Here is a 23,855-nt window from a genome sequence, read left to right on the forward strand (position 1 = left end):
AATTTGGGCTTTCTCTCTTTTCTTTTCAATTAGTGTGGCCAATGGTTTATCGATCATATTGATCCTTTCAAAAGACTAGCTTCTAGTTTCATTGATGCATTCTACTGTATCTCGGGTTTCTACCTCATTGATCTCAGCTCTAATCTTGATTATTTCCTTTCTTTGTGTAGAGTTGGTTGGATTTGTTATTGATTCCCCAGGCTCTTAATGTTAGAGACAGCTTCTGGGTTCCGGATATTTCCTTTTTTTTTTCTTTCTTTCTTTCTTTTTTTTTTTTTTTTTTTGAGGGAGGTTTGGATGGCTATGTATTTCCCCCTTAGGACTGCCTTTACTGTATCCCAAAGATTTTGTACCCAAGTGTCTTCATTCTCATTGGTTTCTATGACATTGTTTCCGTTCATCTTTGATCTCCTGGTTGATCCAAGCATTCTTAAGCAAGGTCCCTTTAAATTCCATGTGTTTGAGTTCCTTCTGAACTTTTCCTTGTGATTGAGCTCAAGTTTCAAAGCACTGTGATCTGAGAATGTGCTGGGAAAGTCTCAGTCTTTTGGTATCAGTTGAGTCGAGATTTGTGACCCAGTATGTGCTCTGTTCTGGAGGAGGTTACATGTGAACTTGAGAAGAATGAGTATTCTGTTGTTCTAGTGTGGAATGTCCTGTATATCTATGAGGTCCATCTGGGCCAATGTATCATTCAATGCTCTTGTTTCTTTATTGATTTTCTGCTTCTGTGTTCTGTCTATTTCTGAGAGAGGCATGTTAAGATCTCGTATTATTTATGGATTCATATCGATATAACTCTTTATCTTGACTAACAGTTTTCTTATGTAATGGGCTTCTCCCATATTGGGGGCATAGATATTTACAATTGTTAGATCATCTTGGCGGATAATCCCTATAAGGATTATGTAGTGGCCTTCTGTATCTCTGACTACAGTCTTTAGTTTAAAATCTAATTTGTCTGATATGAGAATCGCTACCACGGCTTTCTTTGGAGACCCATTGGCATGAGATATGCTTCTCCATCCCTTCACTTTCAATCTGGGTGTATCTTTAGGTTCAAAATGGGTCTCTTGTAGACAACATATGGATGGGTCCTGTTGTTTTATCCAATCTGAAACCCTGTGCTGTTTTATAGGCGTATTTAGGCCATTCACATTAAGAGTGATTACTGATAGGTACGTTTTTATTGACATTGAGGTACCTTTGAAGTCTTTCTTTGTGTTTATTGTCTCTATATTTTTGTTCAATGCTATTCTTAGGATTTTTCCGCTTTTATAGAACCCCCCTTAATATACCCTGCAATGTCGGCTTGGTGGTTGCATAGTCTCTTAAGCTTGCCAGTCTTGAAAACTATCTCTCCATCCAATTTGAATATCAGTATTGCTGGATAAAGTATTCTTGGCTGCATGTTCTTCTCATTAAGTGCCCTAAATGTATCTTACCAACCTTTTCTGGATAGCCAGGTGATCCTGATTTGCTTTCCTCTGTACGTAAGGACCCTCTATGTCCTAACAGCTTTCAAGAAATTGTATCTACACTTATGGTTTTTCAGTTTTACTATCAGGTGCCTTGATTTTTTTTTTGACTCCAAAATATTGGGGAGGAGACTGTTTTGCCTATAGTACATGAAGGCTGGCTCCAATTGCAAGACTGGGTGTATTTTCATGAGGAACTTGTTCCACTATATCTTCTTGACGTCCTTTTTTCTCCTCCCCTTCAGAGATTCCTATAATTCTGATATTGGAACTTTTCATGTCATCTTTTATTTCCCTGATTCTGTTTTTGTGGCTTCTAAGCTGTGTGTTCCAGGTTTCTTCCTGATCCTCTCTCTCCATTTGTACTCAAGATCACTAATTCTATCTTCTTTTGCAGTTACCCTAGCATTTAGAGAATTTAGATTCAATTGGAACTCGTTGAGAACATTGTGAACTTCATCCATTGTGCCTTTCAGTTCTGCCCCATTCAAACTTTTTTTTTTTTTTTCATCCATGGCTTTCTGAAACCTAGCTATTGCCTGGATAATTGTGAGCCTGTATTCTCTTTCATACATATTGACTTTGTTGAAAGCCATTAGCTCTGTTGCAGAAGGCCCATGCTCTGTATGTTTCTTCTCTGTTACATTCCTCTTCATAGACATTTTTGTGAGAGATGATTGAACGGATATAGCTGGATGTATCGACCGAGGTGCAGTCAAGGTGCACCCTGGATTGCATCTAAGCAAGCAGGATTCCCCACCGAAACGAGAGAAAAAAGAAAAGATAAAGAAAATAAGAGAGATGGAGAGTGAGGGAAAAAAAGGGAAGATAAAAAATGTTCAGCCCATATGTCCCCTAAGGAAAGATTTAAAAACACAGACAAACAAAAAAGACTGATAAATGTATATGACATGATACATATCATGTCATATACTTTTATATGGGGCAAGATATATATATATATATATATATATATATATATATATATATATATATATATATATATCTCCAGGTGATCCTGATGTGCTTTCTTCGATATATATATATATATATATATATATATATATATATATATATATCCTCATCAAAGAGAACACCGAGTATAAGAATTGTATAGTATCAGGACACACACAAAAATACGGAAACACTGGCGAAGATAAAGATAGGAGATTGAATATAAATTCTGTGTGGGTGAGGAAGTTTATTTTCATTCTTCCTGGATGTATCTTGATATTTTTGATATCTTTGTTAAAAAACTCAACTTTCCTAGAAAAAGCGGGATTAAAAATTGGTTTACCTATAGGGGTAGCATTGATTGGGGAAATGGGATTACCTTGAAGTTTAACTCTATATTAACAATAAAAAATAAAAATTAAAATAATAAACCAGACTAAACTACACTAAATTAAAAAAATTAAAAATAGAATGCAAAAGAAAAACCAAGGTGTATGATTCAAAAAGTTCAGGTTAGATGGTTAATATGGAATTTGATGTACTGGACATCTCAGTGTGATGGGAAATTGGTTAAAAAATTATCTATATATAACAAATGAATCAGAATAGTGGGAAAGGGTTAAAAATCAAAGTTGTGTCTCTGAAATAGTGGTGGTTGTTCTCTTGTAGTCTTTTTTTTTTTTCCTGGTTGGGAAGGGCCTGCCAGGTGATTTTCAGTCAATGGTGTTCCTTGATTTATGTCCTCCCACCTCTCTCAAGGGGGTGGGCTTTGAGGAAACCTATTTTTTAAGACTTTCTTCTCTGAAGGTTTTGTTTGTTCAGTTTTTTTTTCTCTTGCCTTGACTGCTTTTGATAGTTTTTGGAGGTTTAGAGGAAAGGAAACTGCACCCCAACCTCCCTTTCAGAGAGAAGCCTCAGTCTGCTCACCTGCGGGTGCTGCAGTTTCCATATAAATTTCCCCTTGGCTGTTGGCAGAGCAGATTTTGAGTCAAGGTCCTGGGGTACGCAAGATCTTCTGCTTGTAGACAAACCATGGCAGCAGCCATTCTCTGGGAGGCTCCAGTCCGCCAGAGAGGTTCAAAGGAGTGAAGCACACTGAGATTTTCATGTTTGCCCATGCTCGGAGTGCCTGGAATTTCATGGTTTAAGATTGCCGGGCTTGCAAGCACCTCTTTCAGGGAAGGGTCTGGGTCACATCCATATCAGGTTCCGATAGCAGGGCACGGGTCCAAGAGCACGAGCCTGGGCCTTTGCACACCTCTCTCAGAGTGTGTGAGGCACGCACACGTCTCAGGCTCTGATAATATGGCGTTCGTCTAAAAGCACCGGGCAGGGCCTTCACACAACTTTCTCAGGTGAAGTAAGGGGTGCATGTGTCTCAGACTCTGTTAGCAAGGCTCACCTTTCTGCTGTCTGGTGAGGCTCCCAGCCCATCACAGGAGCCAGATCCCACACGATCTTGGGCTCACTGGTGGCTCAGGGACCAAGACCTGCTTTCCCCACAAAACTCCCTTTGGCTCAGTGTCAGGGGAGGCTGTCCTGGGTTCAGAGACTTAAGTCCCTGTCCTTAGCCACCTGATTCCCACAATTTACCACCATGATGCTTTGCTCTTTTCAAGTACTGTCAAACAGAGTCCGAGTTAATGCTGGTCCCCAGATGCAGGACACTCTATTATTGGGGTATTACTTTTCAACAGGCCACCTCGGGTGGCTCCCTTCCATTTTTGTTTATCTTTTAATCTCAGTCTGATGTCCTCACTCCGCTTTTCCTGCCCACTTGTGTCTTCTGCCCCTGTATAGATCCAGACATGTACAATTTGGATCTCAGGCTGATGTCTTGGGTTATTGGAGTTCTTTGGTAGGAAATCACCATCCTATGGGGTAAAGGCTGAGACGGTGCCTTTTTCTACTTTCCCGTTATCTTGTCTCATCTCACATAACGCTTATTATAAAATTTCAAGAGATAAGAGGTCGGCCATTATGGATAGCAAATCCATTTTATATGCCTTGAAAACTCACATTTTATCACGTTCAACATTTTCTTCAAATTATGTCCCATTCAGTCCTCTTTTATAGACACGTATTCCCACTAACCTGCCTTAAACACAAAATTTTGTGTGTCTGGGGAAAGTCGTATTTTTTGTCCCTTTACCCCTGCTTTTTCACATGTTTTATTACTACCATGAGATAGTGAAATCATATATTATTTGTCTTTCTGAGACTGAGAGATGCGAAGTAACCCAATGCTCTCCATAACTATGCCACATGAGGCAAGTGGCAAGAATTCATTCTTCCGTAAGGCTGGGTAAGAGTCTGTGGTGCCTTTGGAGTACATTGAGATAGTAGTAGTGTCTGGGAACTCCAGGCTTGTCATTAGCCATGAAAACAAAAGGAAGAATACTATATCAACTGCACATGGCAGAAATTCACCTGAAGCTTACAAACTAAGTGCTACATCAAAAGAGAAAAAAGTTGCAGAGTCTATGGAAGAAGATTGGAGCATGGCTTAGGGACGTTTGGTGCTTCAGAGGGCAGTAAGCCAATGCAAAAGGAAAGGTACAGGAGAGAGGAGAACACTAGGGGAACCCATAAAAAGCAAGTTTGTCAATTCCATTGGCAGTGGCCAGCAGAGGATCTGGAGGGCACAAGTTACTGCCAAAAAAAGGTCTTGAGGTCGGATTGTTCAGATCAGCAGGCTTGGCAGATATCAATTTGAGACAACATGAGACAACACTGTGTTGCTCCTAGAGATGACACCAACAAGCAACCTGGAGATGACACGAACAAGACAGCCTGGAAACCATGATCAGAGACAGTACGAGGGGTCACAGTGGGAAGATGTTGTGTTCTGGCAGTGCATCTTAGAGAAGCAGTGTTCGTGGAGATGACTTGATGGGGGTACAAGAAATTTGGGGCTCTTGCACAATCAGCATAAAGACCGAACTACTGGAAAAGACTTGACGGTGAGGACCTTAGCTGCCTCATGTACAAAAATCAAGTCCCAACCTTGGAACACTGGGGGACTGCCTTCCTAAGTCCAAGTTACTTAGTTAAAGGAGAAGATATTTTCCATTAGGGGACTAGAAGAATCCCTGCTCACAAGCTCTCTACTGACCAAAGCATTCCGCAGTCCTTCTTTCTGTTGAGTTGTTTGAAAAATCCATTTCACAGGCAAACCAGTGCATACCAAGCTAAACTTCACCATATTCAGCACAGAAACCAAACACTCGAAATGGCTGGCAAGGAGAGCCTCTGCAGATGACTGTCTTTAAGGACAGGGGACAGCCACAACACAACAGCAAAGGGCAAGCATGCCACACTCAACCGAGTCTTCCTCAAGGGCCAGCCCTTGGACACTCCATGATCTCTTCTTCCTAAAGCCATTAACCTAAGGGGGTAGAAAACAGAAAGAGCTTTGTGAATAGAGAGAAGAAGACAGAGACATAGATACAATCCAAACATGAAAGAGTCAACTGATGATGAGGAAAAAGAATAAGAATTGATCATGGCCAGGCAATAAAAGTGAAACCTCTAAATGTAACACGTCCAATGGAGGATTAAAAGCAACAAACAGGATACTCACTGTACATCAGAAACACACAGAAGACATCAGGGAGTCTCGAATCACAGAGATAAAACTGATAAAAAATATAATAAAGTATTGGGTCCCTGATGAAAAGATTTGTAGCAGACTGGATGCAAAGTCAAAAAAGCTGGCAGAAGCATAGGATCAAATTAGTGACCTGTAAGACAAATACTGTAAGAGAAGGAAGAAAAGAGAAAGAGAGAAGGAAGAATAATGGAAGATAACAATGAGCTTGGGAAATCATCAACTCCAAAGAATGGAAAAAGGTGCCTATTGTAGGAGACCTATGAGCAAGAGAATGTAGAATGCCAAACATTTCTTTGAGAAATCAGAGCTGAACATGTCCTTCATCTGGAAGATGAAACAGAGATCCAGATTCAGAGGCACAGAGGACTCTCATCACCATCAACAGAAGCAGAGCACCAAAAGACATAGTGTCATTCCCCTTGCAAAAGCTATCAATGGAGTAATTCCGTTTACCCAAATTCGTGTGGGAGAGTAGTGTGTTCATAGCCAAGTCATTGACTTCAAGATGATAAGTTATACCAGCTCTTGAAGCAGGTTGGATAGAGCAAGCCAAGCTAGTTCAAGACAAAATCCGTATCCCCTGGATTTCTGAACAATGACAGATCAGTGGTTCTTGTCTAGAACTCTGAGCTATTAAGAAGACAAAAATTAGGTCCTGTGGTTTGTCCATCAGTTCAGAGGCAGCCTTCAGCTCATATCTATGATCCCAGGGCCAGGGCCTTGACTGTGATCTCAGCTTCCCTGCTCAAGGGCAAGTGTGATTCCCCTCCCAATCTCCACCCTCTGAATGTGATATTTCTGTCTCTCTCTCAAATACGTGCCTGTGCATTCTTTGACGAAAAAAAAAAAAACAAATGAACAAACAGATTACAATGATTCCAATTTAATTGGAACTAGGACCCTAAGAAATGCAGTCAGATACAGAGCACCTCCCACCATCCTAAAATGCCAGACCTTCGTTCTGTGCTCCCTTGTTCATTCTCCTGTTCTTTGTCTTTCTGTACTTCCTCACCAACCTGTAGCATCCGCTGTCTGTCCCGCTGGTGTGGCCTTTGGTTGTTACATTGTTCTTCCTCTCCTGGCTCCATTAGAACATGCATATCTTCTGTAAGAGACACTGGTTATTGCATGAAGGCAATAGGGGGGTTTTCATGAGAGGGTTAGGCAGGCTTGTGCAACCATATCTCCATCTATTCCTCCAGGGTAGCTGCATCACCCTCTGGGAATGCTCAAGGTTCTTCGACATTTGAATCCTCTTCCATGTTTCCTTTTGGAAATACACGTTTTCTTCTTGAAACGGGGATGAGTGTCTTTCAGATGGCTTTCCTTCTGCAATATGTCTCTTCCAACATACTTCACACTTGCTCCTGTGGACTCTAAGTACATGAGCTCGTCCTGGGACTCATGTTCTAGGGTGTAGAGTCTGACTTTTATGCTTGGTCACTTTGAAGAATGGGAAACCCTCTTGGCATGATTTCTTGAGATGCTAGAAGAACTCATGTCTTCGCTGTTAAAAACTCCAGGCTTACCTTTGGCAAGGTTGTGGGTGCTTCCTGTGAAGTTTCCTTGGATGTGCTTTCCCTAGTCAGAAGTGCCCTGATTGGGTGGGAGGACCATATACATGTGGGGGACATGGAGTTCCTCCCCTGAGTCTCTGTTCAATACCTGATTCTTTCTTCGCCTATCATGGATAAGATGGAATGGTGGATTCTTGTCTTTTGCTGTAGTCCAGATGACTGGTGCTGACTGTCACAACAATAGACTGCAAAAGTGGCCTTGGGGAGTGTGACACCGACTCGCTTTGCAAACTGTTTTAGTGAGAGACCCAGGAAGCTCCAGTGGATTTGGAGGACTTGGAATTCTCTTGGCCCACCCATGACTAATCCAACCAAGTGTAGATCAGGTGTGGTTTGGGGAGGAGTGGTTTCTATGACTTCAAAGCTTGGTGCCATCACAGAAGTTGGCTTCACTGTAGCAGCCATCCCTTTCCCATGACCTTTGAGTCCTATGGCTTTAGGTAGGAAGCCTGGGGAAGGACAGAAAAAGAACCCTCTGAGCATGACCAAGAACTCGGGATGTCCTGGTGTTAATGTCCCACTACCCCTTTCTAGACAAAGAGAAAAGAAAATGATGTCTGATATAGTGACCTGGAAAAAAAAGACTGGAAAATAAGGAAGGAAATCCAAAGAGAGAAGGAAGAATGATGGAACATGGCAATGAGATTAAGGAAGTCAATGACTCCATGGAATGGAAAAAGGTGCCTATTGTAGGAGAACTATGAGTGAGAGAAAAAAAAAGAGGGCCGAACCTGTCTTTGAGAAATTAGATCTGAAAAGTCCTCATCTGGGAGCAGAAAAAGAGATCCAGATTCAGAGGCACAGAGGACTCTCATCACCATCCACAGAAGCAGAGCACCAAAAGACATAGTGTCAATCCCCCTGCAAAATCTAACAGTGGAGGAATTATCTTTACCTAAATATGCATGGGAGTGTATTGTCTCCATAGCCATGTCACTGACTTCAAGAGGACAAGCTGTACCAGCTCTCAAAGCAGGTGGATAGCTCAATCAACACCAGCCCAAGCCAAAATCGGTATCCTTTGCATTTCTGAACAATGACAGGGCAGCGGCTCTTGTCTAGAACAAGGATGTATTCAGAAGTCAAAAGTTGGGTCCCGGGTGTGTCCATCAGTTCAGAGGCGGCTTTAAGCTCAACTCATGATCCCAGGGTCTTGGCATCGACTCTGGTCTCAGGTTCTCTGCTCAGGGAGAAGCCAGCTTCTCCCTCTCCAGCTCCCCCACCTGATTGTTATCTCTCTGTCTCTCTGTCCAATATGGGCATGTGCATTGTTTGACAAAAACAAAAGAAACCTCAACAACAACAAATTCAGTGTTCAAGGATTGACTGGGCCAGAGAATGTTTTATTTAATTTGAACCTAGGTCCCTATGGAATGCAGCCAGTTAGAGAGAACCTCCCACCATCCTAAAATGCCAGACCTTCGCTCAGAGATCCCTTGTTCATTCTCCTGTTCTTTGTCTTCCTGTATCCCATTAACAACCTGTAGCATCCACTCTCTGTCACGCTGTAATGGCCTCTTGTTGACACATTGTACATTTCTACTGGCTCTATTAGAACATGCCCATCTTCCACAAGAGGGACAGTTTTCTTATTGCAAGAAACCATTTGGGGGATGGTGATGACAGGGTTAAGGCAAGCTTGTGCTTTCACATCTTTATGCAGTTCCCCAGACAGGAGCTGCTACACCTTTTGGGAATGCAAAAGGTTCTTCAACATTTGAATCCTCTTCAAAGCGTCCTTTTGGAGATACAAGTTGTCATTCTGAAACAGGCATGGAAGTCTTTCAGATCACTTCACTTTGGCTTTAGGTCTCTTCCAACATGCTCCATGCTTGTTTCTGTGGACTCCAAGTACATGTATCCTTCCTGGATCTAATGGTATTATATAGAGTCTGCATTTGGTGCATTGTCACTTTGAATATAACGTGGCCATTTTGGCACAATTTCTAGAGATGCTCGAAGTACACGTGTCCTAGCTCTTGAAGACTCCAGACATGTCTTTGGCACTGTTCCGAGTGTTCCCATTGAGCTTTCCTTGGGTGGCCTTATTCCGGGTCAGAATTTCCCTGATGGGGTGGGAGAACAATAATCATGTCCAGGGCTCGCATATCCTCCCTTGAGGCTTTGTTTGAGGCATGATTTTTTCTCGGCCTTTTATGGCTAAGATGGAATGGTGGATCATGCCTTTCTTCGAAGTCCAGAGGGCTGGTGATGACAGTCACGACCAAAGACTATGAATTCGGCCATGGAGAAGGTGACAACGACTTGCTTTCAAACTGCCTTGATGAGAGACCCAGGCAGCTCCAGCAGTTTGGAAGGGCTTGTGTTCCTCTTGTCTCACCCATGACTATTCCAGCCAGGTGTAGTGATCAGGCGTGGGTTAATGAGGACAGGTTGTTATAACCTCAAATCTTCGGTATTCACAGAAGCTGGCTTCACTGAAGCAGCCGTCCCTCTAATATGAACTTTGAGTCCTACAGCTTTAGGTAGGAAGTCCCAGGAAGGACAGAAAAAGAGCCCTCTGAGCATGATCATGAACTCAGTTTGTCTTGTGTGCCAATATCCCACTTCCCCTTCTACACAAAAAGAAAAGAAAATGAGATTAGGTATACCAGGATTTAGTTCAGCATTTCTCCAGAGACAGCAAGGCTTTGCTATTTCCACTACAATTTCTAGAGATCTCAAGAAACAGTAAAGCCTCTTGGGTATTATCAGCTCTCTGTGAGGTTTTCATCCTGTGTGTGAGAGAGTTCTTTGTCATCATCTTTAACCTATGGATCAGTAATGACTAAGGGATGAAAAGTCCCTTTTCAAGGAAAGATGTTAGGGCATGGAAATATTGTGCTGTCTGGGCCCACATATTCTAGTTTTAAGAAATAATAGTCATAAAAGATTAGGGGGCACTGTTTACCTGGCTTTACCTTAAATGTCTTTGCAAAGGCTTCAAGGAGTTTGTCATTCTGCATCATAGATAACCCTTAAGGAAGAGCACTGGACAGCAGTCCTTGTCATCACTAGTTAACTCTACTTTCTGTGGTAATGGGTATAGCCATGTTTACTAAGTCTTTTTAATCAGAGGAAAATGAATGACCTATATTGATGCCCTACAATGTCCAACTGAACAGAACTGTAGATTGAGCCTCAATGCCCTTGCAAAGACTAGTGGCTAAAGAAGGTGTAGTTCATATTGCCAACAGAGTATTCCTCAGCCATCAGGGAGTTTGAACCCCTGGTACTTGCATTGACACGAATGCCACAGTACTGGGTGATGTGAAATGGAAAAGGAGAAAAGGGGTGATATCATATGACTTCCTTCATAAATGCCCCCAGGAAGAATACCATGGCCTTAGTAGAAGGAAGGGAAAACTGAAAAGAATATGTAGTGAAGGAGACAAACCAAGAGTGACTCAGGTCTCTGAAAACCATGCTGAGGGTTACAGTAAAGAGAGACATGCAGGGAATGTGGGAACTGGCTAATGGGTGTTTAGGAGTTGTGGTATATCTTATGAAATAGCCAAGATGGCGGGGAAGTAGGAGGGGGCACCCTTTCAACCTGCACCCCAAAGTGAGCTGGTTATCTTCCAAGGATCTCCAATCATCCACGAAATCAGCCTGAGATCAATTTTATACATGTCTGGATCTCTACTGGAGCAGAAGACGCCAGTGGGCTGGTAAAGAGGAGTGGGAAAGTCAGACTGATATTGGAAGATAAACAAAAGGGGGAGGGAGCCACCAGAGGTGACCCTTTGGAAAGTAATATCCCAATACAAGAGTGCCCTGCACCTGGGGACCAGCATTAACTCAGGAGTCTGGTAGAAATCAGTCAAAAAGAGCAAAGGATTAAGGGGGGGGGATTGCGGGAATCTGGGTGTTAGGGTCTGGGCTTAAATCCCCAGACCCAGGACAGCCACCCCTAGCCCATAGCCAGAGAGAGTGCAGTAGAGAAACCAGGTCTTGGTCCCTGAACCACCAGCACGCCTGAGAGTGTGTGGCACCCAGCTCCCGTGAGGGGCCAGGAGCCTAACTAGCCAACATAAGCACAGCCTTTTTGCAGTCCCCACGCAAGTGCCCTGTTTTGCCTTCAGAGTTCTTTCGATTTATGCCACGGACCCTCCCCTGAGATCGGGGCACACAAATGCCAGCCAGGTGCTCTCAGACTGGAAAGACCAGGCACTCCCAGACCCAGCCAGTGGGAAAAGCTCAGTGTGCAATCATTGCTTCGATCTTCTCTGGCAGTCTGGAGCTGCCCAAACAGCCGCCACTGCCATGGTTTTGGGTACAAGCAAAAAGTCCTGAGTCCCCAGGGACCACGACAGAAAACCTGCTCTGCCAGCGGCCAATGGGGGATTTATTTCGGCTCTGCAGCCAGATTGAAGCATCTCTATGAGAGGGAGGTCAGGGTACAGTTTGCTTTCCTCTAAACCTACAAAAACCATCAAAAGCAGTCTAGGCGAGAAAGAGAAGCAAAAGTGAACAAATAGAAAAACTTACAGAGAACAAAAGCCCGAAAAAAAAGTTTCCTCAGAGCCCACCCCCTTGAGGGTGGCGGGAGGACATAGCTGAGAGAACTTCAAGGACTGAAAACCCACGTGGTAGGCCTCTCCCCGGAATAACGAACCAGAAAAGGAAAAAAAAAAAAAAAGATGACAAGAGAACAACCACCACTACTGCATAGGACAATTTTTATTATTAATTAAATCCCACTATTCTGGCTTATATTTTTTATATAGTTAATTTTTTATTATTATATAGATAATTTTTTAACCTATTTACCGTCACAGTGAGATGTCCAATACATCAAATTCCATAATAACCTTCTAACCTGAACTTTTTGATTCAAACACCTGTGTTTTCCTTTTGCATTTCTATTTTTTAAACTTCTTTTTTTAAATTTTAGTTTAGTTTATTCTACTTAATTCATTTTTTAAATTTTTATTTTCGAATATTCACATAGAGCTTAACTTCAAGGTAATACCCCTTCCCCAATCAATGCCACCCCTATAGGTAAACCAATTCATAATCCCCCCTTATCTTAAGAAAGTTGAGTCCTTTAACGAAAATATCAAGATTCATCCAGAAAGAATCAAAACAAACTTCCTCACCCACACAGAGAATTTACAACCACTCTCCCAACTTTTTCTTCTACCATAATTTTGTGTTAATGTGTTTGTCCTAATAGCATATAAATCTTACAATCAGGGTTCTTTTTGGGGAGGTTCTTCCTTTATTTGCATATATATTTTTTTTCTCTTGTCATATACATTTATCAGTCTTTTTGTTTGTCTATGTCTGTTTGTATATTTCATATATCTTTACTTGGAGCCCATTTTGGCTAAATCTTGTTTTTTATCTCACCTTTCTTTCCTGTATCTCTCCCCTCTCTCTTTTTTTCCTTTTCTTTTTCCTCTCATTTGAGTGGGGAACCCTGGTGATCAGAAGCATTCCAGGGTGCACCTTGACTGCACCACAGTCGATACAGGCAGCTACACCAATTCAGCAATCTCTCACCAAAATGACTAGGTGGAGGAATGCCCAACAGAAGAAAATTACAGAGGATGGTCCTTTTGCAACAGAGATAACAGCTATCAACATAGACAATATGTTGGATAGAGAATTCAGGCTAACAATTATCCAAGCAATAGATAGGGTGGAGAAAGCCATGGGTGATCAAATAAAATTGATTAGGGCTGAACTAAAAATGACCTGAGATCATTTTTTTAATATAAGGGAAGAGCTGAAAGCTACCAGGGATAAACTTCACAATGCTCTCAATGAGTTCCAATCTAAGCTAAATTCTCTGAACGCTAGAGTATCTGAGACATAATAGAATTAGTGATCTAGAGGACAAACAGATAGAGATAAAGGACCAGGAGGAAGCCTGGAACAAACAGCTTAGGAGCCACGAAAACAGAATCAGGGAAATAAATTATGCCATGAAAAGTTCCAACGTCAGAATTATTGTAATCCCTGAAGGGGAGGAGAAAGAAAGAAGTCTAGAAGATATAGTGTAACATGTTCTACATGAAAATTTTCCAAATCTTGGGAATGGAACCAGGTTCATGTACTAGAGGCTAAAAGGTTTCCCACCAAGATTACAGATCCTCGAAAGTCCTTGATACACCTAATAGTAAGAATGAAGAATTATAATTGTAGGCAGAACCTCTTGAAAGCAGCTAGGAAAAAGAAGATCCTTCTGTACAGAGGAAAGCCCATCAGAATAACGTCAGACCTGTCCACAGAGATCTGACAAGCCAGAACGGGCTGTCAAGATATATTCAGGGCACTGAATGAGAAGAACATGCAACCAAGAATACTTTATCCAGCAAGAATGACATTCAAAATTGATGAAGAGATAAAGAGTTTCCAGGACCGGCATGGCTTAAAAGACTATGCAACCACCAAACCGAAACTGCAGGAAATATTAAGAGGGCTTCTTTAAAGGAGGAAAAAGCCCAAGAATAGCATTGAACAGAAATATAGAGAAAGTCTACAGAAAGAAAGTCTTCAAAGGTAACATGATGATAATAAAAACGTATCTATTAATAATCACCTTCAATGTGAATGGCCTAAATGCGCCCATAAAATGGCACAGGGTTGCAGAGGGGTAAAACGACAGGACCCATCTATATGTTGTCTACAGAAGACCCATTTTAAACCTAAAGATACACCCATACTGAAAGTGAAGGAATGGAGCAGCATCTTTAATGCCAATGGGCCTCAAAAAAAGGCTGGGGTAGCGATTCTCATATCAGACAAATTCGATTTTAAACTAAAGACTTTAGTCAGAGATACGGAAGGACAATACATCATTCTTTTTTTTTAATTAATTTTTTATTTTTTATAAACATATATTTTTATCCCCAGGGGTACAGGTCTGTGAATCACCAGGTTTACACACTTCACAGCACTCACCAAAGCACATACCCTCCCCAATGTCCATAATCCCACCCCCTTCTCCCAAACCCCCTACCCCCAGCAACCCTCAGTTTGTTTTGTGAGATTAAGAGTCACTTATGGTTTGTCTCCCTCCCAATCCCATCTTGTTTCATTTATTCTTCTCCTACCCACTTAAGCCTCCATGTTGCATCACCACTTCCTCATATCAGGGAGATCATATGATGTCTTTCTCCACTTGACTTATTTCGCTAAGCATGATACGCTCTAGTTCCATCCATGTTGTTGCAAATGGCAAGATTCCATTTCTTTTGATGGCTGCATAGTATTCCATTGTGTATATATACCACATCTTCTTGAGCCATTCATCTGTTGATGGACATCTAGGTTTCTTCCATAGTTTGGCTATTGTGGACATTGCTGCTATAAACATTCGGGTGCACGTGCCCCTCTGATCACTACATTTGTATCTTTAGGGTAAATACCCAGTAGTGCAATTGCTCGGTCATAGGGCAGTTCTATTTTCAACATTTTGAGGAACCTCCATGCTGTTTTCCAGAGTGGCTGCACCAGCTTGCATTCCCACCAACAGTGTATGAGGGTTCCCCTTTCTCCGCATCCTCGCCAGCATCTGTCATTTCCTGACCTGTTGATTTTAGCCATTTTGACTGGTGTGAGGTGATATCTCATTGTGGTTTTGATTTGTATTTCCCTGATGCCGAGTGATATGGAGCACTTTTTCATGTGTCTGTTGGCCATCTGGATGTCTTCTTTGCAGAAATGTCTGTTCATGTCCTCTGCCCATTTCTTGATTGGATTATTTGTTCTTTGGGTGTTGAGTTTGCTAAGTTCTTTATAGGTTCTGGACACTAGTCCTTTATCTGATATGTCGTTTGCAAATATCTTCTCCCATTCTGTCAGTTGTCTTTTGATTTTGTTAACTGTTTCCTTTGCTGTGCAAAAGCTTTTGAACTTGATGGAATCCCAATAGTTCATTTTTGCCCTTGCTGCCCTTTCATTTGGCGTTGTTCCTAGGAAGATGTTGCTGTGGCAGAGGTCGAAGAGGTTGCTGCCTGTGTTCTCCTCAAGGATTTTGATGGATTCCTTTCGCACATTGAGTTCCTTCATCCATTTTGAGTCTATTTTTGTGTGTGGTGTAAGGAAATGGTCCAATTTCATTTTTCTGCATGTGGCTGTCCAATTTTACCAGCACCATTTATTGAAGAGGCTGTCTTTTTTCCATTGGACATTCTTTCCTGCTTTGTCGAAGATGAGTTGACCATACATTTGAGGGTCTATTTCTGGGCTCTCTAATCTGTTCCATTGATCTATGTGTCTGTTATTGTGCCAGTACCATGCTGTCTTGATGATGACAGCTTTGTAATAGAGCTTGAAGTCCGGAATTGTGATGCCACCAACGTTGGCTTTCTTTTTCAATATCCCTTTGGCTATTCGAGGTCATTTCTGGTTCCATATAAATTTTAGAATTATTTGTTCCATTTCTTTGAAAAAGAAGGATGGTACTTTGATAGGTGTTGCATTAAATGTGTAGATCGCTTTAGGTAGCATAGACATTTTCACATTATTTATTCTTCCAATCCAGGAGCATGGAACATTTTTCCATTTATTTGTGTCTTCCTCAATTTCTTTCATGAGTACTTTATAGTTTTCTGAGTATAGATTCTGTGTCTATTTGGTTAGGTTTATTGCTAGGTATCTTATGGTTTTGGATGCAATTGTAAATGGGATTGACTCCTTAATATCTCTTTCTTCTGTCTTGCTGTTGGTGTAGAGAAATGCAACTGATTTCTGTGCATTGATTTTATATCCTGACACTTTACTGAATTCCTGTATAAGTTATAGCAGTTTTAGAGTGGAGTCTTTTGGGTTTTCCACATATAGTATCATATCATCTGCGAAGAGTGATAATTTGACTTCTTCTTTGCTTATTTGGATGCCTTTAATTTCCTTTTGTTGTCTGATTGCTGAGGCTAGGACCTCTAGTACTCTGTTGAATAGCAGTGGTGATAATGGACATCCCTGCCGTGTTCCTGACCTGAGCGGAAAAGCTTTCAGTTTTTCTCAATTGAGAATGATATTTGCAGTGGGTTTTTCATAGATGGCTTTGATGATATTGAGTTATGTGCCCTCTATCCCTACACTTTGAAGAGTTTTGATCAGGAAGGGATGCTGTACTTTATCAAATGCTTTTTCAGCATAAACAAAATCCCAGGGCCAGACGGCTTCCCGGGGGAATTCTACCAAACATTTAACGAAGAACTAATTCCTATTCTCCTGAAACTGTTCCAAAAAATAGAAATAGAATGAAAACTTCGAAACTCATTTTATGAGGCCAGCATCACCTTGATACCAAAACCAGACAATGATCCCATCAAAAAAGAGAGTTATAGACCAATATCCTTGATGAACACAGATGCGAAAATACTCAACAAAATACTAGCCAATAGGATTCAACAGTACATTGAAAAGATTATTCATCACGACCAAGTGGGATTTATTCCAGGGCTACAAGGTTGGTTCAACATCCGCAAATCAGTCAATGTGATACAACACATCAATAAAAGAAAGAACAAGAACCATATGATACAATACATCATTCTTAAAGTGACTATCCACCAAGATGATCTAACAATTGTAAATATATATGCTCCCAATATGGGAGAAGCCAATTACATATGAAAATTGTTAATCAAGATATGAATCATATTGATATGAATACACAAATATTTGGAGATCTTAACCCACCTCTCTCAGAAATAGACAGATCATCGAAGCAGAAAATCAATAATGAAACAAGATCTTTGAATGACACATTGGGCCAGATTGACCTCATAGATATGCAGAACATTCCACCCTAGGCAAAAGAATACTCATTCTTCTCAAGTGCACATGAAACCTTCTCCAGAATAGACCACATACTGGGGTCACAAATCATGACTCAACCGATACCAAAAGACTTAAATTATTCCCTGCACATTCTCAGATCACAATGCTTTGCAACTTGAGCTCAATCACAAGGAAAAGTTCCGAAGGAACTCAAACACCTGGAAGCTAAAGAACACCTTGCTTAAGAATGCTTGGATCAACCAGGAGATCAAAAACAATTCATGGAAACCAATGACAATAAAGACATTTTGATCCAAAACCTATGGGACGCAGCAAAGGTGGTCCTAAGAGGGAAATACATAGCCATCCAAGCCTCCACAAAAAAAAAAAAAAAAAAAAAAAAAAAAACGGAAAAATCCAGAACACAGCTGCTTTCTCTACACCTTAAAGAACTGGAGAATCAACAACAAATCAAACCAACTCGACAGATAATAAGGGACATAATGGAGATGAGAGCTGGTATCGATGAGTTAGAAACCAGAGATACAGTAGAACGTATCAATGAAACTAGAAGCTGGTTTTTTAAAAGAATCAATAAGATCGATAAGCCATTGGTGACACTAATCCAGAAGAAAAGAGAGAAAGCTCAAATATATAAAATTTTGAATGACAAGGGAGAGATCACAATGAACACCAAGGAAGTAGAAACAATCATCAGAGGTTATTATCAACAGTTATATGACAATAAGCTAAGCAACCTAGATGAAATGGATGCATTCCTGGAAAACTATAAACTCCCAAAATTGAATCAGGAAGAAATTGACAACCTGAATAGACCAATATCTAGTAACGAGATTGAAGTGGTGATTAAAAACCTCCAAAATACCAAGAGCCCAGGACCTGATGGATTCCCTGGAGAATTCTACCAAACTTTCAAAGAAGAAATAACACCTATTCTTCTGAAATTGTTTCAAAAATATTGAAGCAGAAGGGAAACTTCCTGACTCTTTCTATGAAGCCAGCATTACCCTCATCCCCCAAACAGGCAAACACCCAACCAAAAATCATATTTTCTGACCAATATCACTAATGAATATGGATGCTAAGATTCTCAATAAGATCCTAGCAAACAGGATCCAAAAGCACATTAAAAAGATTATCCACCATGACCAGGTGGGATTCATCCCTGGGCTACAAGGATGGTTCAACATTCGCAAAACAATCAATGTGATAGAACAAATTAATAAGAGAAGAGAGAAGAACCACATGTTCCTCCCAATTGATGCAGAAAAAGCATCTCTTTCTGATTTAAACGCTTCAAAGTATAGAGATCAGGGAACATTCCTGACCTTCATCAAATCTATCTAAGAAAGACGCACAGCAAATATCATCCTGAATGGGAAAAAAAACTTGCGTCCTTCCCGTTGAGATCAGGAACAAGACAAGGATGCCCACTCACACCACTCTTGTTCAACATAATATTAGAAATCCTAGCAACATCAATCAGACAACAAAGGGAAATAAAATGTATCCAAATTGGTAATGAAGAAGTCAAACTCTCTCTCTTTGCAGATGACATGATCCTTTATATGGAAAACCCAAAATACTCCACTCCCAAACTACTAGAACTCATACAGCAATTCAGCAACGTGGCAGGATACAAAGTCAATGTACAGAAATCAGTGGCTTTCTTATACACTAACAATGAAAATACAGAGAGGGAAATTAGAGAATTGATTCCATTTAGTATAGCACCAAAAACAATAAGATACCTGGGAATAAACCTAACCAAAGAGGTAAAGGATCTGTACTCAAGGAACTACAGAGCACTCATGAAAGAAATTGAAGAAGACATAAAAAGATGGAAGACCATTCCACGCTTTTGGATCCGAAGAATAAACATTGTAAAATGTCTATACTGCCTAGAGCAATCTATACTTTTAATGCTATTCTGATCAAAATTCCACCGATATTCTTCAAAGAGCTGGCGCAAATAATCCTAAAATTTGAATGGAATCAAAAGAGACTCTGAATTACGAAGGAGATGTTGAAAAACAAAAATAAAACTGGGGGCATCACGTTACATGATTTCCAGCCTTACTACAAAGCTGTGATCATTAAGACAGCATGGTACTGGCATAAAAACAGACACATCGACCAGTGGAACAGGGTAGAGAGCCCATATATGGACCTTCAACTCTATGGTCAAATAATCGACAAAGCAGGAAAAAATATACAGTGGAAAAAAGATTGTCTCTTCAATAAATGGTGCTGGGAAAACTGGGCAGCTATATGTAGGACAATGAAACTCGACCATTCTCTTACACCGTACACAAAGTTAAACTCAAAATGGATAAAAGACCTCAACGTGAGACAGGGGTCCATCAGAATCCTAGAGAACATAGGTAGTAATCTCTTTGATATCAGGCACAGAAACTTCTTTCAAGATATGTCTCCAAAGGCAAAGAAAACAAAAGCAAACATGAACTTTTGCGACTTTATCAAAATCGGAAGCTTCTGCACAGCAAAGGGAACAGTCAAGAAAACAAAGAGGCAACCCACGGATTGGGAGAAGGTATGTGCAAATGACAGTACAGACAAAAGATTGACATCCAGGATCTATAATGAACTCCTAAAACTCAACACACACAAACAGACAATCATATCAAAAAATGGGCAGAAGATATGAACAGACACTTCTCCATGAAGACATGCAAATGGCTCTCAGACACATGAAAAAATGTTCATTATAACTAGCTATAAGATAAATTCAAATTAAAACTACATTGAGATATCACCTTTCATCAGTTAGAATGGTTAAAATTAGCAAGACAGAAAACAACATGTGTTGGAGGGGATGTGGAGAAAGGGGAACCATCTTACACTGTTGGTGGGAATGCAAGTTGGTGCAGCCTCTTTGGAGAAAGTATGGAGATTCCTCAAGAAATTAAATTGGAACTTCCCTATGACTCTGCAATTGCATTACTGAGTATTTACCCCAAAGATGCAGATGTAGTGAAAAGAAGGGCCATCTGTACCCCAGTGTTTATAGCAGCAATGGCCATGGTCGACAAACTGTGGAAAGAACCAAGATGCCCTTCCATGGACGAATGGATAAGGAAGATGTGGTCCATATACACTATGGAGTATTATGCCTCCATCAGGAAAAATGAATACCCAACTTTTGTACCAACATGGACGGGACTAAAAGAGCTTATGCTGAGTGATATAATTCCAGCAGAGAGAGTCAATTATCATATGGTTTCACTTATTTGTGGATCATAACAAATAGCATGGAGGACATTGGAGTTAGAAGGGAGCTGTGGATTTGGAACGGGAGGTGAATCATGAGAGAATATGGACTCTGAAAAACAATATGAGGGGTTTGAAGTGGCAGGGGGTGGGAGGTTGGGGTACCAGGTGATGGGAATTATAGAAGGCATGGGTTGCATGGAGCACTGGGTATGGTGAAAAATAATGATACTATTATTCTGAAAATAAATAAATTAAAAAGAAAAATTAATGATACTATTATGCTGAAAATAAATGAATTTTTAAAAAAGGGAAAAAAAAGAGCTGTGTTATATATTAGGATGAACACTAGGTCGTATATGGAACTAAGGCATCAGCGACTAATCTGTCAATAAGCTATGATGGATGACAGGCTGGATTCCTCAACGTAACAAAAAAATTAACATAAAAACAAACTGGCCCTTTCAAAGCAGTTGAAGACAGAGAAAAGGAATGGAGTGTATTTTTATTATCTTTACTAATTAAAATGGCATGGAAATTGGTTCCTATAATGTCCTTATCTGAATTGGGTCTTTATACTTCTAAATTAGAATATACATGCCTCCTCCATTTCTGGAATTGATGAAATGAAACGACCTTGACTTCATTAAATGTCTAGGTGAGTTGACCAGAAAAAATGATTTTGACCTGGCCTGCTGTGTGTTGGCAGGTGTTTGATTACTGCTTCAAATGCCTTAGCCACTAGTAGGAAGTTCAGATTATGTAGGAATTCTGACATAATCTTGGGAGTTGATATGATTCTTGGAATTTATCCTTTTCTCTCAGTTCTTGGATTTGCTGACATAATTCTACAGGCGGGTCTTTTAGGTTATTTTTTTCCCCCTTCTATCAGGGTCATGTGGTCTCAAACTTCCAACTGTGTGCTTGTCTCCATGTTTTAGCCAGGTAATGGCTTCTTCAGTTTGTGAGTTTTCAAAACTGACATGTGAGTTCTCTCACTTTTTCCTAAAGGTTTGTTTGTATTTCTTTTATTTCAATGAACATTTGTATTATATCATTTTGTCTGTTAGCTTTGGAGTTTGTTTGTCCATTTCCAGTTCCTTATGGCGTCAAGGGAGGTTGCTTTTTTCCTGTGTTTTTAATTGCTTGAAATACATGCGTTTAACCTTATATATTTTCTTCATAATATGTTTTGGCATCATCCCATTTTTTTTAACTTTCCATTGTTCATGGCACTTTCTGATTTTTCTTTCAATTTCCTTTCTTTGATTCATTAGTTGTTCATGAGTGTGTTGTGTTTTTCACCTATTAGTGCCTGGATGTATTTACCTTTGGAGAGTGATTTCTTTCCATTTTCATACCTTTGTGGTCATAAGTATACAAAATAGGATTTGAATTTTCTTCCATTAATTAGAACTTGTTTTGGACTCCAGCACAGGATCTGTGATAGACAAGTCTGCCCTTTTGATGAACTTTTGTTATGGTCACGAGAGACACAACTTATGCATTCTTCCCCAAAATTCAAGGTGTCTAGAGAGCCCATGATGATGTCTGTTGATATTTACTACCTTTCCTTCTGGATGATCTATCCTATGCAAAAGTGGACATCCTAGTCCCCAAATATATTGGATGGAGTTCCACAACTCCCTTCCTTTCTTTTCACATGCTTTCAACATTAAATACACCCATGTTGGTGGTGTATATGTTGGCAGTTCTTCCAAGTTTCTTACGTTTTGATAATCCACCAAGACAATACACCTTCCAGTAACCTTTTGTCTCTCGAAGGAATAAAATCTCTCTCTCTGCTATAGGCACAATCACATTGGCTCTCTTCTCCTTGACAATTGCATAACCTATGTCTTCCCCATTCCCTCACTTTCGAGCTATGCATATCTTTATATTAGAAGAAAATCTCCTATGGGCAACAAAAGGTTGAGCTTGTTGTGTTTTTTATCTTTTCTTATCGGAATTTTTTGCCCTTTTTATTTTTAATTATCTAGCCCAACAATCTGTTTCTAGTGGTACGAGAACTTAGTCCTGAATACTTGAACTAACTATTCATAGGTAAGGACTTATCTTTCTCATTTCGATTGGTTTCTGATGTGGATTCTCTGTGACTTCTACATTGTAGTATTTTATTTGGGGTTTCCATCCTTTAGTGCGATTCCTCACTTCCTACTCATCTTTTGTGTGTCTTATCTGTGTGTGTGAGTATTGTCTCTGTGTTTCACATAAAACATAATTTGAAATTTCAAGAGATAGAAGTCAGTCTTCTTTGGATAGCAATTTAATTTGATATGCCTTAAAAACTCACATTCCATCACCTTCAGCCACATTTCCTACAAATAATGTCCAATTTAGTCCTCTTTTATAAACACGTGATATCACTAACCTGTCTACAAACAAACTCCAAATTTTGGGTGCCTGGTTAGAGTCGTATTCTTTGTCCCCTTTTCCCTTGTTTTTTTCATATTTTTCTTGACTACCAGGAGAGAGTGAAATCGTATGTTATTTGTCTTTCTGGCACTGATAGATGTGACATAGGCTAATGTTCTTCACAATTCTGCCACATGAGGCAAGTGGCAAGAATTCATTCTTGCTTATGGCTGGGTAAGATTCTGTGGGGCTTTGCAGGACAGTGAGATGGTAGTAGTGTCTGGGAACTCCAGACTTGTCTTTAGCCAGGAACACAACAGGAATATTACCACATCAACTTCAACATGGCAGTAATGGACCTGGTGCCTACAAAGCAAACTCCATAGCAAAAGAGAGAATAAGTTGTAAGATTGGAAACATGGTTTATGGTGAAAGTGGGCAGTTGGTGCTTCAGAGGGTTGTGAGACAATGCAAAAGACAAAGTTATAGGAGAGTGGAGAACACTGGGAACCCACAAGGAGCATGTTTCCCAATGCTATTGGTTGTGAACAGCAGAGGTTCCAAATGGCATGAGTTCTTGCCAACAGAGGGTTTTGAGAGCCAGAGATTTCAGATTTGCCAGCTTTGCAGACATCAACTCGAGATAACACTGTATTTCTCTTTGAGAGGACACCAACAAGCAAGAAGCAACAAGGTGCAGAAAGCCTGGAGACCATGAAAAAAGGCAATACCAAGAGACACAATGGGAAGATGGTGTGTTCTGACAGTGCATGTGTGAGAGGCAATGTTCGTGGAGATCACTCTATGGGAGCATAAGAAATTTTGGCTCTCACAAAAGCAGCATAAAGACGGAGCTACTGGCCA

This window comes from Mustela nivalis (assembly GCF_964662115.1).
Source record: "Mustela nivalis genome assembly, chromosome: Y".
Taxonomy (NCBI): domain Eukaryota; kingdom Metazoa; phylum Chordata; class Mammalia; order Carnivora; family Mustelidae; genus Mustela; species Mustela nivalis.